At 40.7% G+C, this 14,124-nt stretch overlaps 1 pseudogene; it reads left to right on the forward strand.

Moving 5' to 3' along the window:
• Positions 1–1,444: 1,444 nt before the first annotated feature.
• Positions 1,445–2,190, forward strand: LOC112627123 (annotated as a pseudogene).
• The last annotated feature ends 11,934 nt before the right edge of the window (positions 2,191–14,124 follow it).

Genomic DNA, 14,124 nt, shown 5'->3' on the forward strand with positions numbered 1-14,124 from the left:
TGCAGTGAGCTGAGATCATGCCACTGCACTCCAGCCTGGGCGACAAGAGCAAAACTCCATCTCGAAAACGAAAAAACAAACAAACAAACAAAAAACGAAGTGGAGTCAATGCACTAATTTTTAAATCTAACACAATGCTTACCACAAACTATGCTCGATAAATAAAAACACATTATTAATGGAGTAAGATTATTCTTGAGATTCTCTAGGGTTGTGTGTGTGTTTTAAACAAAACTGAGTGGTAGGTAAAGAAAGACACCCTACAAACGTGACTGAGAAGGGCTCAAAGAAAAGAACAGCCAAGGAGGAGTGTCCCCAAATACCAAGTTAGCAAAATTTTTCAAAGCAGTCTAGAAATCAGAGATCACTGGGTTTGGAGATAATCCATGTTCAGGGCCTCATAATGAAATCTTCCCACATTTCCAGATTCTTGATATGGAATCTCTCACAATTTCAAGGAGCTTCTGCCAAAGAAAAGGAGATCACTTCTGTTGCCTAAAATGGCCTATGTCTCCTAAATTTCCTTTGACTCTGTCACTAATATAGCAAGGGTTCATTCCAGCAAAGGATTACTACTGAGGACCAACTCCTCTCTGGTTTAGATTTTCCTTTCATAAACACATTGACCCTTGCCAAGGAGAGCTCTAAGTTTATCCAGTTTCCTTTCTTTTTATCCCCCCTATACAACTCTGCTTGGCTACAAAATCTAGGACTCTCACAGCAATGGCAGCATTGGTCAAAAGGTAAGTGCCAGTTCTAATGCAAGAACTCTCTAAAGTTCAATGGTCACAATTTCTTTTTTAAATCACTTCATCTGCTACGACTTTTTTTTCTCTTTATCTTACCAATTATTTCTTTTAAAACACAATCCTCCGAGCTACATTCTAAGCACCAAGTTTTTTGACCAATGTATCTCTGGTATCCTCATCTTTTTGCAGATCTATGTCATCTTGTCGGGACCAAATGGGGTATCTATCAGCTCTCTGACCAGCTGCTAAGAAGGAAGAAGTAGCCTCCAACTCACCAATAGTTTTTAAGAAGGCCTGTGTAACTGTTGGTAGATCCAAGTTAAATTTTTCAATTAACTGCCGAATGATTGTAATGGCAGCTCCCACCCCCGGAAGTCCCCCTCCTTCTCTGTCTCTCCCCGCTCCTCCTCTTTCCCATTCTCACCTTTCTGCTCCTGCTGTGTTTCTGTCTTCCTCAGGCATGGGCAAATTATCATCACACATTGTTGTATGTATTTCAAAATCAGGGCTCTTGACTCACTTGTTGGAAGTGCCTTTCCGGGAGTCCTGGACTGTTCTTTCAGCTCAGTTTTCCATCTCTCTGCAAGATGCTGACAAAAACATGCTTCTGATTCAATGCCTCCACTTAGTTGTAACAATACGTTTATCAGAACTGCCTGGCATCCTCCTGAAAAAGACTTTCAATAGGGCCCAGTATGTTTCACTTCATCCTGAAGTTTTCTCAAGCATCTTCTAAGATGTTTAAGTACTCTTTCGCAGTGGCACTAGGAGCCAGCAGAGGAACACACACACATTCTCTCAAGATGTCTCTCCAGCAGTACTTTTCCCTCTTTGTTTCCAAGGCCTTGGCTTTTCTCATCAATTCCAGTGTATATGAGCAAGACACAATGCTATCACACATCCCCCTGCAGCTTTAAAAAGAAGCAAAAGTAAGCAGTATTTCCAGCCAGGCCACCAAGCACCATCATGTACCTGCCTGACAGTCCAAAGCCAGCATTATAGGTAACTCTGGCAGGACTAATCCCCTTCATTGCTCCACCACTGGTCCTGCTAATAACAAAGGCTTATATTCCCATATTAGCTTTTACTCAGATGGAGTCAGTTTCGTATCCTTCTTGTGGTGGTCAGATGGGGTTTTGCTCTACCAGAAGGCAGTCCAGCCAAACCCGACTTCCTTAATTTAGCTAATAGTACAGTTCCTGTTGTGTTTTCATGGTATGCCTTATTTCTTAAACACTCAGTGAAGCCACAGTCACAGTAATAGGTAATGGGGAGAGCATTACACATTGAACTTTTTCTCTTACCACATTATCCCAACTGGTTTAAAGCCCTGAGGAGAGTAGTCACTTTATTGGCCACTCTTTCATTTGTAATCGCTTTAGTGTTAAAAATATTTACTCAGACAGGACCTAAGAGACCTGGTCAAGTAGAAAAGGTATAAATCTACACCGTAGATAACACTGGTATACTGGCTACAACTTTTTCTACTTCTGTTTGTCTCTTCCCCCCACCCCGCTCCCCCCACCTAACCGCCCCCCACCCCCGCCACCAATGGTAATTTATTCTTCGCACATTATTCTTCATTTCCAGAAGTTGTTATTTCATAATGAGAAGTGACAACATGCTAGCAGCCCTCGCTCTCGGTGCCTCGTCAACCTTGGCGTCCACTCTGGCGGCGCTTGAGGAGCCCTTCAGCCCGCCGCGGCACTGTGGGAGCACCTCTCTGGGCTGGCTGAGGTCGGAGCCGGTTCCCTCTGCTTGCTGGGAGGTGTGGAGGGAGAGGCGCGGGCGGGAACCGGGGTTGCGCGCCGTGCTCGCGGGCCAGCGCGAGTTCCGGGTGGGCATGGGCGTGGGCTCGGCTGGCGCCGCCGGCCCCGGTCAATGAGTTCCGGGTGGGCGTGGGCGTGAGCGAGTTCCGGGTGGGGTGGGCGTGAGCTCGACTGGCGCCGCCGGCCCCGGGCAATGAGGGGCTTAGGACCGAGGCCCGCAGCCGCAGGGGATGCGCCGGGTCCCCCAGCACTGCCGGCCGCCAGCACCGCGCTCGAATTCTCGCCGGGCCTCAGCTGCCTCCCCGCGGGGCAGGGCTCGGGACCTGCAGCCCGCGACCGAACGGGGCGAGCGGGCATTTTCCTTCACGTAGGCCCGAAAGGCCACGTCGCCCGCGTCCGTGAAGGCAGCCCCGCGAGCGGCTACGACTCGGGCTCCGCGGCGCGCTCGGCCAGGGTCCTGCCCTGCGTCTGTGCCCGGGTGGGCCGCCCAGGCGGGGCCCAGCGATAGGCCGCCCGCCCCGGCCGCTGCAGCCTTCCACGCCGCCAGGACGCACTGCGCAGGCAAAGCCGCCCGAGGGCTCCCGCACCCCGCCCTCTATGCAGCCGCCGCATGGCGGGGCTGGGCCGCACGTAGAAGGACGTGGAGCTGCCGTCCTCCCTCGCGAACAGAGTTGAGGAATGGTTGGGCCCGTTGGGGTTTTTGCCCAAATCCATCGCTTCCACCGTGTCTTACGCCGGGCACCAGAGGAGCCACCCCCTCCCGAGCGCCTAGCACGCAGAGAGCGACAGATTGAGCCACTACTAATTTTTAGAAAGAAAATAACCCTCTTATTTGTGACAACATGGATGAATCTGGAGAATGTTATGCTAAATGAAAGAAGCCAGGTACGGAAGGACAAATACTGCATGCTCTTAATTATATGTGGAATGCAAAAAAGCTTAACTCATAGAAGCAGAGTAGAATGGTGATTACCAGAGGCTGGGGGCAGGGGAGGCAATAGGGAGACGTTTGCCAAGGAGTACAAAGCTTCAGTTAGATAGGAGGAGTATGTTACCACGCAAATGGCAATCAAAAGAAAATAGGAGTGGCTATACATATATCAGACAAAGTAAACAAGTCAAAAGTTGTCCCTAGAGACAAAGAAGGTTATTACATAATGATAAAAGGGTGAATTCAACAGAAAGATAGAATAATTGTAAACGTATATGCATCCAAAAACTTTACAGCACCTAAAGTTAATATTGAGAGAGAAAAAAGGAGAAATTGACAGCAGTAGAACAATGATAAGAAACGTTAACGCTCCACTTTGAATACTAAATTGAACATCCAGGCAGAAAATCAAGAAATAGTGAACTCGAACAACACTGTTAGCCAAATGGGCTTAACAGACTTGTGCAGAACTTTTCACCCAATAGCAGAAGAATACACATTCTTTTTAAGTGTACAAGGAACATTCTCCAAAATACATCACATGTTAAGCCACAAAACAAGTTTTAACCAGTTTAAGGATATCGAAATTATATGAAGTATCTTTTCTGACCACAATGAAGTGGAACTAGAAATCAATAACAAGAAAGGGGGAAAATTCACAAATACATGGAAACTAACATACTCTTAAAAACTACTGGATTAAAGCAAATTTTAAATACATCTTGAACTGAAGAAACATACTAAAAGTTATGGGATGAAATAAAAGCAGGAATACAAAGAAAGTTTGTAGTGATAAATGCCTAAATTTAAGAAGTGGAAAGATATCAAATAAACAACCTAACTGTACACATCACAGAACTAGAAAAAGCAGCAGCGGCAGCTAAGCCAAAGCTGGCAAAAGGAAGAAAATAATAGGGCTTAGAATAGAAACAAATCAAATGGAAAGTAGAAAAACTGTAGAAAAATACCAAAAATAAACATCGTTTTTTAGAAAAGAATAAAATTGGCAAACTCTTAGCTATACTAAGAAAAAAAGAGTAAAGAAACAAAAGCAGAATTAAAGAGGAGTCATTACAACAGATCACTCAGAAATAAAAAGAATCATAAGAGACTATTATGAACAATTATATGCCAACAAATTGGATAACGTAGAGGAAACGGATAAATTCCTGGAAACATACAACCTACTAAGGCTGAACCAAGAATAAATGGAAAGCCTGAACATACCATTACAAAGAGATTAAAGTAGTAATAAAATGCCTCCCAGCAAAGAAAAATCCAGGACCAATTGGCTTCACAACTGAATTCTACCAAACATTCAAAGAAGAAATAACACCAATCCTTCTTAAACTTTTCCAAAAAATAAAAATAGAGGAAATGCTTCCAACTTCTTTATGAGTCCGGCAGCACTCTAATACCAAAACCAAAGACACCACAAGAAAAGAAAACTATAGGCCAATATCTCTGATTAACATACATGCAAAATATCTATGATAAATTGCTAGCAAACCAAATTCAACAACACATCAAAAAGTTTATACACCATGACCAAGTGAGATTTCTCACTGGGATACAAGGTTGGTTTAATATGTGCAAAACAATCAATATGATAAACCACATTAAGAGAATGAAAGATTAAAACCCCATGATCATCTCTATAGATGCAATAAGCACATTTGATGAAGTTTAACATCCTTTCATGGTTAAAAAAATCCAAGGAAAATAGATATAGAAGATGCTGTGGTATGAATGTTTGTGTCTGTGAAGTTTGTATGTTGAAACCTAAACCCCGATGCAGTAGTATTCAGAGGTGTGGGCTTTGGGAGATGATTAAGTCAGGAGGGTTTCTCCCTCAAAAATGGGATTAGTGCCTTTGTAAAGGAGACCTAAAACAGCTTAGTCATCCTTCTACCATATAAGAATAAGAAGATGCCATCTTGAAACATAGACCAAGCTGTCACCAGACAATTGACTAGCGCCTTGATCTTGGACTTGTCAGCCTCCAGAACTGTGAGCAATAAATTTTCTGTGTTTATAATTTCTTATTGTAAGGGATTTTGTTATTGCAGCCCAAACAAATAAAGATGGCAGGAAATTTCCTCAACATAATAAAGGCCATTTATGACAAGTCCCCAATGAATACCATTATCAATGAGGAAAACTGAAAGCCTCTGCTAAGGTCTGGTGAAAGAAAAGGATATTCCCACTTGCCACTTCTATTTAATACAGTACTGAAAGTACTAGCAAAAGTAATCAGACAAGAAAAAGAAAGAAAAGCCATACAAATCAGAAAGGAAGAAGTAAAAGTGTCTCTGTTTGCATATAATATGATCCTTTTCTTAGAAAACTGTAAATACTCCACCAAAAAAACTTTTTAGCAATAATAAATAAATTGAGTAAAGTTACAAGATATGAAATCAACACAAAAATCAGCTGGTTCTATACACTAACAAAGAAATATCTAAAAAGGAAGTCAAGAAAACAATACCATTTACAAAAGCTACAAAACAGAACATACTTAGGAATAAATCTAACAAGGGAAATAAAAGATCTGTACCACCTTTTCAAAAAAAATTTTTTTTTTTTTTTTAGAGATGGGGTCTTGCCATGTTGCCCAGACTGGTCTCAAGCTCCTGGCCTCAAGTGACCTCCCAAATTGTTGGGATTACAGGGGTGAATCACCATGCCTAGTTCAGGTAAAAGATCTGTATACTGAAAACTATAAAACATTGATGAAAGAAATTAAACAGGACATTAATAAACGGAAAGAAGACCCCATCTCTACAAAAATAAAATCCTAAAATACTAGTCAGGCATCGTGGCACAGGCCTGTAGTTCCAGCTACTGGGGAGGCTGAGGAGGGAGGATCACTTGAGCCCAGGAATTTGAGGGTTCCATGAGCTATGATCACACCACTGCACTCCAGTGTGGGTGACAGAATGAGACCTTCTGTCAATAAATAAGTAAATAAATAGAAAGATATCCTGTGTTTTGGTTTGGAAGAATACTGTTAAAATTTCTATATATCCAGGCCGGGCGCGGTGGCTCAAGCCTGTAATCCCAGCACTTTGGGAGGCCGAGATGGGCGGATCACGAGGTCAGGAGATCGAGACCATCCTGGCTAACACGGTGAAACCCCGTCTCTACTAAGAAATACAAAAAATAGCCGGGCGAGGTGGCGGGCGCCTGTAGTCCCAGCTACTCGGGAGGCTGAGGCCGGAGAATGGCGTGAACCCGGGAGGCGGAGCTTGCAGTGAGCTGAGATCCGGCCACTGCACTCCAGCCTGGGCTACAGAGCGAGACTCCGTCTCAAAAAAAAAAAAAAAAAAATTTCTATATATCCAAAATGATCAATAGATTTAACACTATATAGAAATTTTAATGGCATTTTCCACAGAAACAAAAAAATACTAAAATATGTATAAACCCACAAAAAGTTTTAAATATCAAAATAATATTGAGAAAGAAAAATAAAGTTGGAGCATCATACTTCCTGACTTCAAAATTTATGGCAAAGCTGTAGAAATCAAACAGAATGGTCCTGGCATAAAAGTCAACACATAGACCAATGGAACAAAATAAGGAGCTCATAAATAAACCAAAGCACATATGGCCAGTTAATTGTCAACAAGTTCACCAAGAAGACAAAATGGGAAATTGATAGCCTCTTCAATAACTGATGTGGGTAAAAATGGATATCCACCCGCAAAAGATATTTGACCCCTATCTTACACCATACACAAAAATAAACTCAAAATGGACTAAAGGCTTAAAAAATAATACCTCAAAACATTTAAATTCTAAAAAAATACAGGAAAACTTCTTGACATTAGTCTGAAAATGGTTTTTTAAAAAATAATTCACCAAAAACAGAAGCAATAAAAGCTAAAGTAAGTAAGTGGCATTACATCAAACTAAAAAGCTTCTGCATGCCAAAGGAAAGAATCAACAAAGTAAATAGGTAGCCGATCAATTGGGAGAAAATATTTGCAAGCCATATATCTGATAAAACTTTAGTACTCAAGATACATAAGGAACTAACACTCAACTCAATAGCAATAAAACAAATAATCCATTTTTTTAAATGGGCGAAGGTCCTGAATAGACACATCTAAAAAGAAGACATACAAATGGCCAACAAAAATATAAAAATGTCCAACAGCATTAATCATCAGGGAAATGACAATCAAAACCATGAGATACCATCTCACAACTGCTAGGATAGCCATTATCAAAGAGACAAGATATAACAGGTGTTGGTGAGGGTGTATGGTAAAGAAAACCCATTTGTTGATGGAAATGTAGATTGGTGCAGTCATATTGGAAAACAGTGTGGAGTTTCCTCTAGAAAGTTTAAAAAATAGAACTAATATATGACCCAGCAATCCCTCTTCTGGGTATATACTCAAAGGAAATGAAATCACCACCTTGTAAACATATATGTGCTTCCATGTTCATTGAAGCATTGTTTACAATAGCCAAGATATGGAAACAAACAAATTTTGGTGGGGAGTGTCATCAAGATGGCAAAATTGGAGATACTAGCCTTTATCCCCCACCAAAGAAAATAAATAGCTATCCACAAATGAAAATATCTCTAAGAGGGCTCAAAGGCACATTAAAGAATGTGAGGCAACACAGTGGAGCAAAAACAGTAACAACAACAAAACACAATAAAAAAGGAGACCATCCACTGAAAGCAACACTGGTGAGACTGGCGTATCTGAGACTCCAGGAGATGGCTAGGGTCAAAGAAGAAAGGTGAAAGCTGTTGACGTCAGCCACACGGCAGGAACCACCATGGTCCCCAGGGGCCTTCTTCACACAAGACACTGGCATGTTTTGTCACTGAGTTAAGAAACAGATATTTCCACTGGGGGAACCCCATAGAGGAAGGCACAGCTTTACAACCCTCCCTCACCCAAGAAGCAGCTGCTGTTGAGCCACTTTGGGAAATCACCTGCCTCCTCTCTCAACCTCATGGGTGCCATAACCCCCAAGCCTCAGCTGCTCCATGGATGCCCACGCTTCAGAGACTGGTGTACACTCCACGCCCTGGATCCAAGGTCTCTCTAAGTGTTCCCTGAATTCAGGCACAAGCTGAGCCATTGTTGCGGGAAGTCAGGGACCCCGAATGGAGGGACCGGCTGAAGCCGAAGCAGAACAGATATCGGGAGAACCCGCTCCCGATGTTTACGTGGGTTCTTTTCTATTTCCTAAGTGTCTCGGCTGGGTTGAGAAATAAAGGGAAAGAGCACAAGAGAGAGAAATTTAAAGCTGGGTGTACATGGGAGACATCACATGTCGGCAGGATCCGTGATGTTCCCCGAGCCGTAAAACCAGCAAGTTTTTCTTAGCGATTTTCAAAAGGGGAGGGAGTGCACAAATAGAGTGTGGGTCACAGAGATCACATACTTCACAAGGTAATAAAATATCACAAAGCAAATGGAGGCAGGGCGAGATCACAGGACCACCGGATGAGGTGAAATTAAAATTGCTAATGAAGTTTTGGGCACGCATTGTCATGGGTAACATCTTATCAGGAAACAGGGTTTGAGAGCAGATAACCTGTCTGACCACAATTTATTAGGTGGGAATTTTCCTCATCCTAATAAGCCTGGGAGCGCTACAGGAGACCAGGGCTTATTTCATCCGTTGGGCTGCGACCATAAAAGACAGCACGCTTTGAGAGGGCCATTCATAGGCCTACCCTCAGGGGCATTCTCTTTCTCAGGGATGTTCCTTGCTGAGAAAAAGAATTCAGCGATATTTCTCCTATTTGCTTATGAAAGAGGAGAAATATAGCTCTGTTCCATCCAGCTCACCAGTGGCCAGTTCAAAATTACCTCTCTTGTTCCCTGAACATCGCTGTTATCTTGTTCTTTTTTTAAGATGCCCAGATTTCATGTTGTTCAAACACACATGCTCTACAAACAATTTGTGCAGTTGATACAATCACAGGGTCCTGAGGCGACATTAATCCTCCTCAGCTTACAAAGAAGATGACAGGATTAAGAGATTAAAGTAAAGACAGGCATAGGAAATCGCAAGGCTATTCATTGGGGAAGTGATAAGTGTCCATGAAATCTTCACAATTTATGTTCAGAGATTACAGTAAAGACAGGTGTAAGAAATTACTAATTTGGGGAACTAATAAATGTCCATGAAATCTTCACAATTTATGTTCTTCTGCCTCGGCTTCAGCCAGTCCCTCCGTTCGGGGTCCCTGACTTCCTGCAACAAGCCATCATAGAGAGGCAGGCCCTGACCTGATCCTGAAACACTGTAACTCTGAACACACCTGTGGCAGGAACTGGGGAGATGTAGATTAAAGGATAGGAAGTCTTGGTGATATAGATGCATACATCCAGAGATCTGAAGTACAACATGAGGGCTATAGTCAATGATATTGTAGTGTATACTGCAAATTTTCTAAGAGGATAGATTTTAGGGGCTCTTAACCCCACACACACAAAATGACAGATGTTAATTTGCTTGACTGTAGTAATAATTTCTCTGTGAACGTGTATCAAAACATTATCTTGTGCACCTTAAATACACATAATAAAAAAGATAAGGCTGAATGTGAAAACTCAGCACTGAGACCTTGTGTGAGTGTCCCTCCACCTTCCTTGTATTTCCTCCTGACTCTCTCTTACATGGAACTTCTATTGCATGCCAAGAATTCATTTTGCTGTTTTCAAATATATGCTATTGCTCTATTTAAGACTACTACCCATAATAACACTCACCTTTAAAAATCATTCCCTACTTACAGCTTTGTAGCCTATAAGCTCAGCTTACTAGTGTAAGAAAGAAAGAGAAAAGAAACACGAAAAGTGGCTTAGCAATTAAAGACAGGTTTATCTTGGAGAATAAACTTGAGAGAGGCTTCTGGCCAAGTTAGGTTAGAGGCGTTTTTTTCTTACAGACTAAGAGTTTTTAAGGGTTTAATGTGGGACGGCTTATTATAGGCTTGGAATGTTTTTTGTGTTTCTTTGTCTTGCTTCTCTGGGAGGGAGAGTTTGTGTGTTTATTTCTATACATTTTCCTGAAGCTGCAGGCATAACCCCTGAGTCTACCTTTAGCTTCTCCATCTTAGTGCACCTAAAGGGAAAGGAATGTGCTTACTAGGGCCCATTGTATGAGGGTGAAGTTTGGCTGTCACCCAAGAGACTTTCCCCCCTCCCTCTGTGCCCGAGGTGTCTTATCTGTGTTTTACTGTCTGCTCTTTCTGGCTGCTTGTAGTTAGAAGTGATTTCCTTGAAATGCGTGAGGCTAGAAAAGGAGCTGAAACTTAAAGTGGCCATGTTTGACCAAGATGACGGTGCTCCTGCTCTGTCATTCCAGACCCCACAGTTAAAAAAGGATGAGGGGCAATGTGTTTTTTGGTTTGTTTATTTGTTTGTTTGTTTTGCTACTTCCTGCTGGGGGGAGTGGAGAGATTTTTGGTTTTGGATTGGTTGAAGGAGCAATGCCATTTGTAGATGTTTTGGTTAGTTGTTTGTGAAATAACCATGATTCTATTGGTTAAGAATTTTTGAAAAAGCTGAATTAGGTAGGGTAAAAACATTAGTCCTAGGCTTTTTAGCAGCATTTTTTCTTGGGCCTGATTGGTTGAGATAGAAGCAACATTTTTTTCTTTGTTTTTCCAATGAGAGGCAAAGACACATGTTTGGAAAGGCCTATGTGTTATTTTTTGTTGGTAACTGTTATTCCTACTATGAGGACAATAATTAAGCATAATGCTACAGTAATTGAGAGATTCTCTGTCCGAAATTTTACCCTGAGGGTGCTACCGTATATAGTTTTACTGCAAATAGTAAAGTTAGTAAAGCAATTCCCGCAAGAGTGGCGAAGTAAATAATTTCCATTAAAAACACTTTAATATTCGGCTTAAAAGGAGAAGTAGAAATGACATAAAGTATTTGGTGAGATAGAGGTGAGACTGAGTAAGATGAGTAACTTTTACTTAGTGACTTATTTTTTATGTTTTTAGCTTAAGATTATTTACGTTTTGTACATTGATATTTAGGGCATTTCTCTGGGCTGTTAGGAGTTGCTTCCTGAGATTTTTAGGCTTTGACTTGAGTGTGATGTATTTAGGAGTCGATTTCTGTAATGGATATAAGTTAAACTGTAGCAAATAGTAAAAACTGAAAAACATTAGGCAAGCCTAGAATTTAACAACAGATGTGCTATAGTTTTTGAAACATAATTTTCTCTCTTCAGTCTTCCATTTTTATTAGAAGACAAATCATGGTAGGACTGGTTTGCTTTATTATACTTGGTTTAATTATTTGCATATAGCTCAGCAAGAATAATTATTTGCTAGGTAGGCCTTTTAAATTGGTTTTGATGGAACTTTGTTTCATAGAATGAATTTGAGATAAGATTTTTTGAAGCCAAGCCCAGCCATGGATTTGTACTATTAAACACCTATGAGTCGGCAGAATTCCTTTCCTCTTGAGGTTTTAAGATAACTTGGGGTTCCTGGTCTGTGAGAAAGTGACATTCTTTACTTACCACAGGTCAGAAACCCTGTACAGGGGCTGTGTACACAGAATATGAGGCCAGTTTCAAGGGTTATCTTGGCTTCATAAGTCAAGTTTGATTCCTTAAAGGCGACCACATCATTCCGGTCAAAACTTTGGCAAAATAACCAGTTTCTCCAATTGTGTTCTGTTACAAAAGAAAACAAGTTCTTTTTTTTTTTTTTTTTGAGACGGAGTTTTGCTCTTGTTGCTCGGGCTGGAGTACAATGGCGCGATTTTGGCTCACCACAACCTTCACCTCCCAGGTTCAAGGGATTCTCCTGCCTCAGCCTCCTAAGTAGCTGGGATTACAGGCACCCACCACCACGCCCGGCAAATTTTGTATTTTTACTAGAAACTAGGTTTCTCCATGTTGATCAGGCTGGTCTTAAACTCCCGACCTCAGGTGATCCATCTGCCTCCACCTCCCAAAGTGCTGGGATTACAGGCATGAGCCACCATGCCCGGCCAGAAAACAGATTTTTTTTTTTTTTTGCGACAGAGTCTCGCTCTGTGGCCCAGGCTGGAGGGCAGTGGCACGATCTGGGCTCACTGCAACTCCCGTCCCCCGGGTTCACGCCCTTCTCCTGCGTCAGTCTCCCAAGTAGCTGGGACTACAGGCGCCCCTCACCACGCCTGGCGTGGTGATACAAATTTTTTGTATTTTTAGTAGAGACAGGGTTTCACCGTGTTAGCCAGGAAGGTCTTCATTTCCTGACCTCATGATCCGCTTGCCTCAGCCTCCCAAAGTGCTGGGATTACAGGCGTGAGCCACCTTATGCAAACAACTATATTGTTGTAATTTAAGAACACTTATAACTAGTTTTTAAATTCTGGAGGACCTAGGCAGAGAGAAACACGCTTTAAATCCTATTTACAGTAATATACTTTACTTAGCTATGAAAGTCTGTAGCTAGCTTAAGACAAGTTTTCTTGACTCTGAAAAAATAAAATAAGGATTAGCAGTGTTTTAAGCAAAAGGTAAAAACTTGTTTTGGTTTCCTATTAGTTTAGTCCATTTTATTAACTTTTGCTCCATATTTATGAACATTTTAGCTTTCCATGCATTTTGTGCATTTGCCGTTGTTGTTGTGAGAAACTCACGTTTGAGAGCACTAAAGTCCCGCAGCTTGATTATAAACCATCTTTTGAAAAGAATTAAAGCAAAACAACAATTGTCTGTAAATGACAAAATGTCCAGTTTGGATACAGTTAGAAACACAATTAACAAAGAAATTTAGTCATTTTTGTTGTTTATAATAACCCAACATAACAACATTAATTGTGATGAATAGCACATATTCAGACACTAACCTTAGACATTTCATACAGTTTTGGAACATATGTTAATATTATTCCCTAAAATATAACCTATTAGGCATTGTTTTGGCAATTTTATGTACCTAACATGTTAAATAATCCTGTTTACCTTTTGTCCAGATGCTTTAGGAGCCCTTTGCAGGACGTAAAAGTTAGGCGTTAAGAAAGACAATTTTGAGACTAAAGTTTGATTTTAGGAAGCCTGTTAAATATGTTTAAAATTTAAACCATTTGATATTATGAAATGGAATTTTAGATTATTATTTTTTGTTTGTTTGTTTTGTTTCACTTTGCCAAAATGATGAGTTAAAAATTTGGAAAAGCAAAAACCATTTATTAGCCTTTTTTATTACATGAGAATTCTGTTTAAGAGAGAAAGTTAAATTTTACCCTCTCATTAGTTTGCTATTAATGTTAACCCTAATTTTAATGAAACCTTATAGACAATTTTTTTTCATTTTAACCAGTTTGACTATGAAGTGAGATTTTTACATACCTGTTATAACCCTTGACAAATTTTGCTAGATAGATTAGCATTTTAAGAAAACCTTGTGGTGCTTTTATTTTAGTGTTTAATTTACAGAAAAACAGGTAAACCCTTTTGAATTTAGTTAATATATTTACACACAGAGTTTTCTTTGCAGGATTAATATTTACAATGTTTTAACAATTTGCTTAAACCATTTATTTTATTTAATTTTAAGATAATTTTTTATTTTTAAGCAAAATGTACATTTTTGTGCCTTCTTATAATTTTTAACTAAAAACGCGTTTTACTGTTTTTTACACCTGGCATGCATATTCATGTTTAGTAGTTTTAC

Source organism: Theropithecus gelada, chromosome 6 (genome assembly GCF_003255815.1).
Source record: "Theropithecus gelada isolate Dixy chromosome 6, Tgel_1.0, whole genome shotgun sequence".
NCBI classification, from domain to species: domain Eukaryota; kingdom Metazoa; phylum Chordata; class Mammalia; order Primates; family Cercopithecidae; genus Theropithecus; species Theropithecus gelada.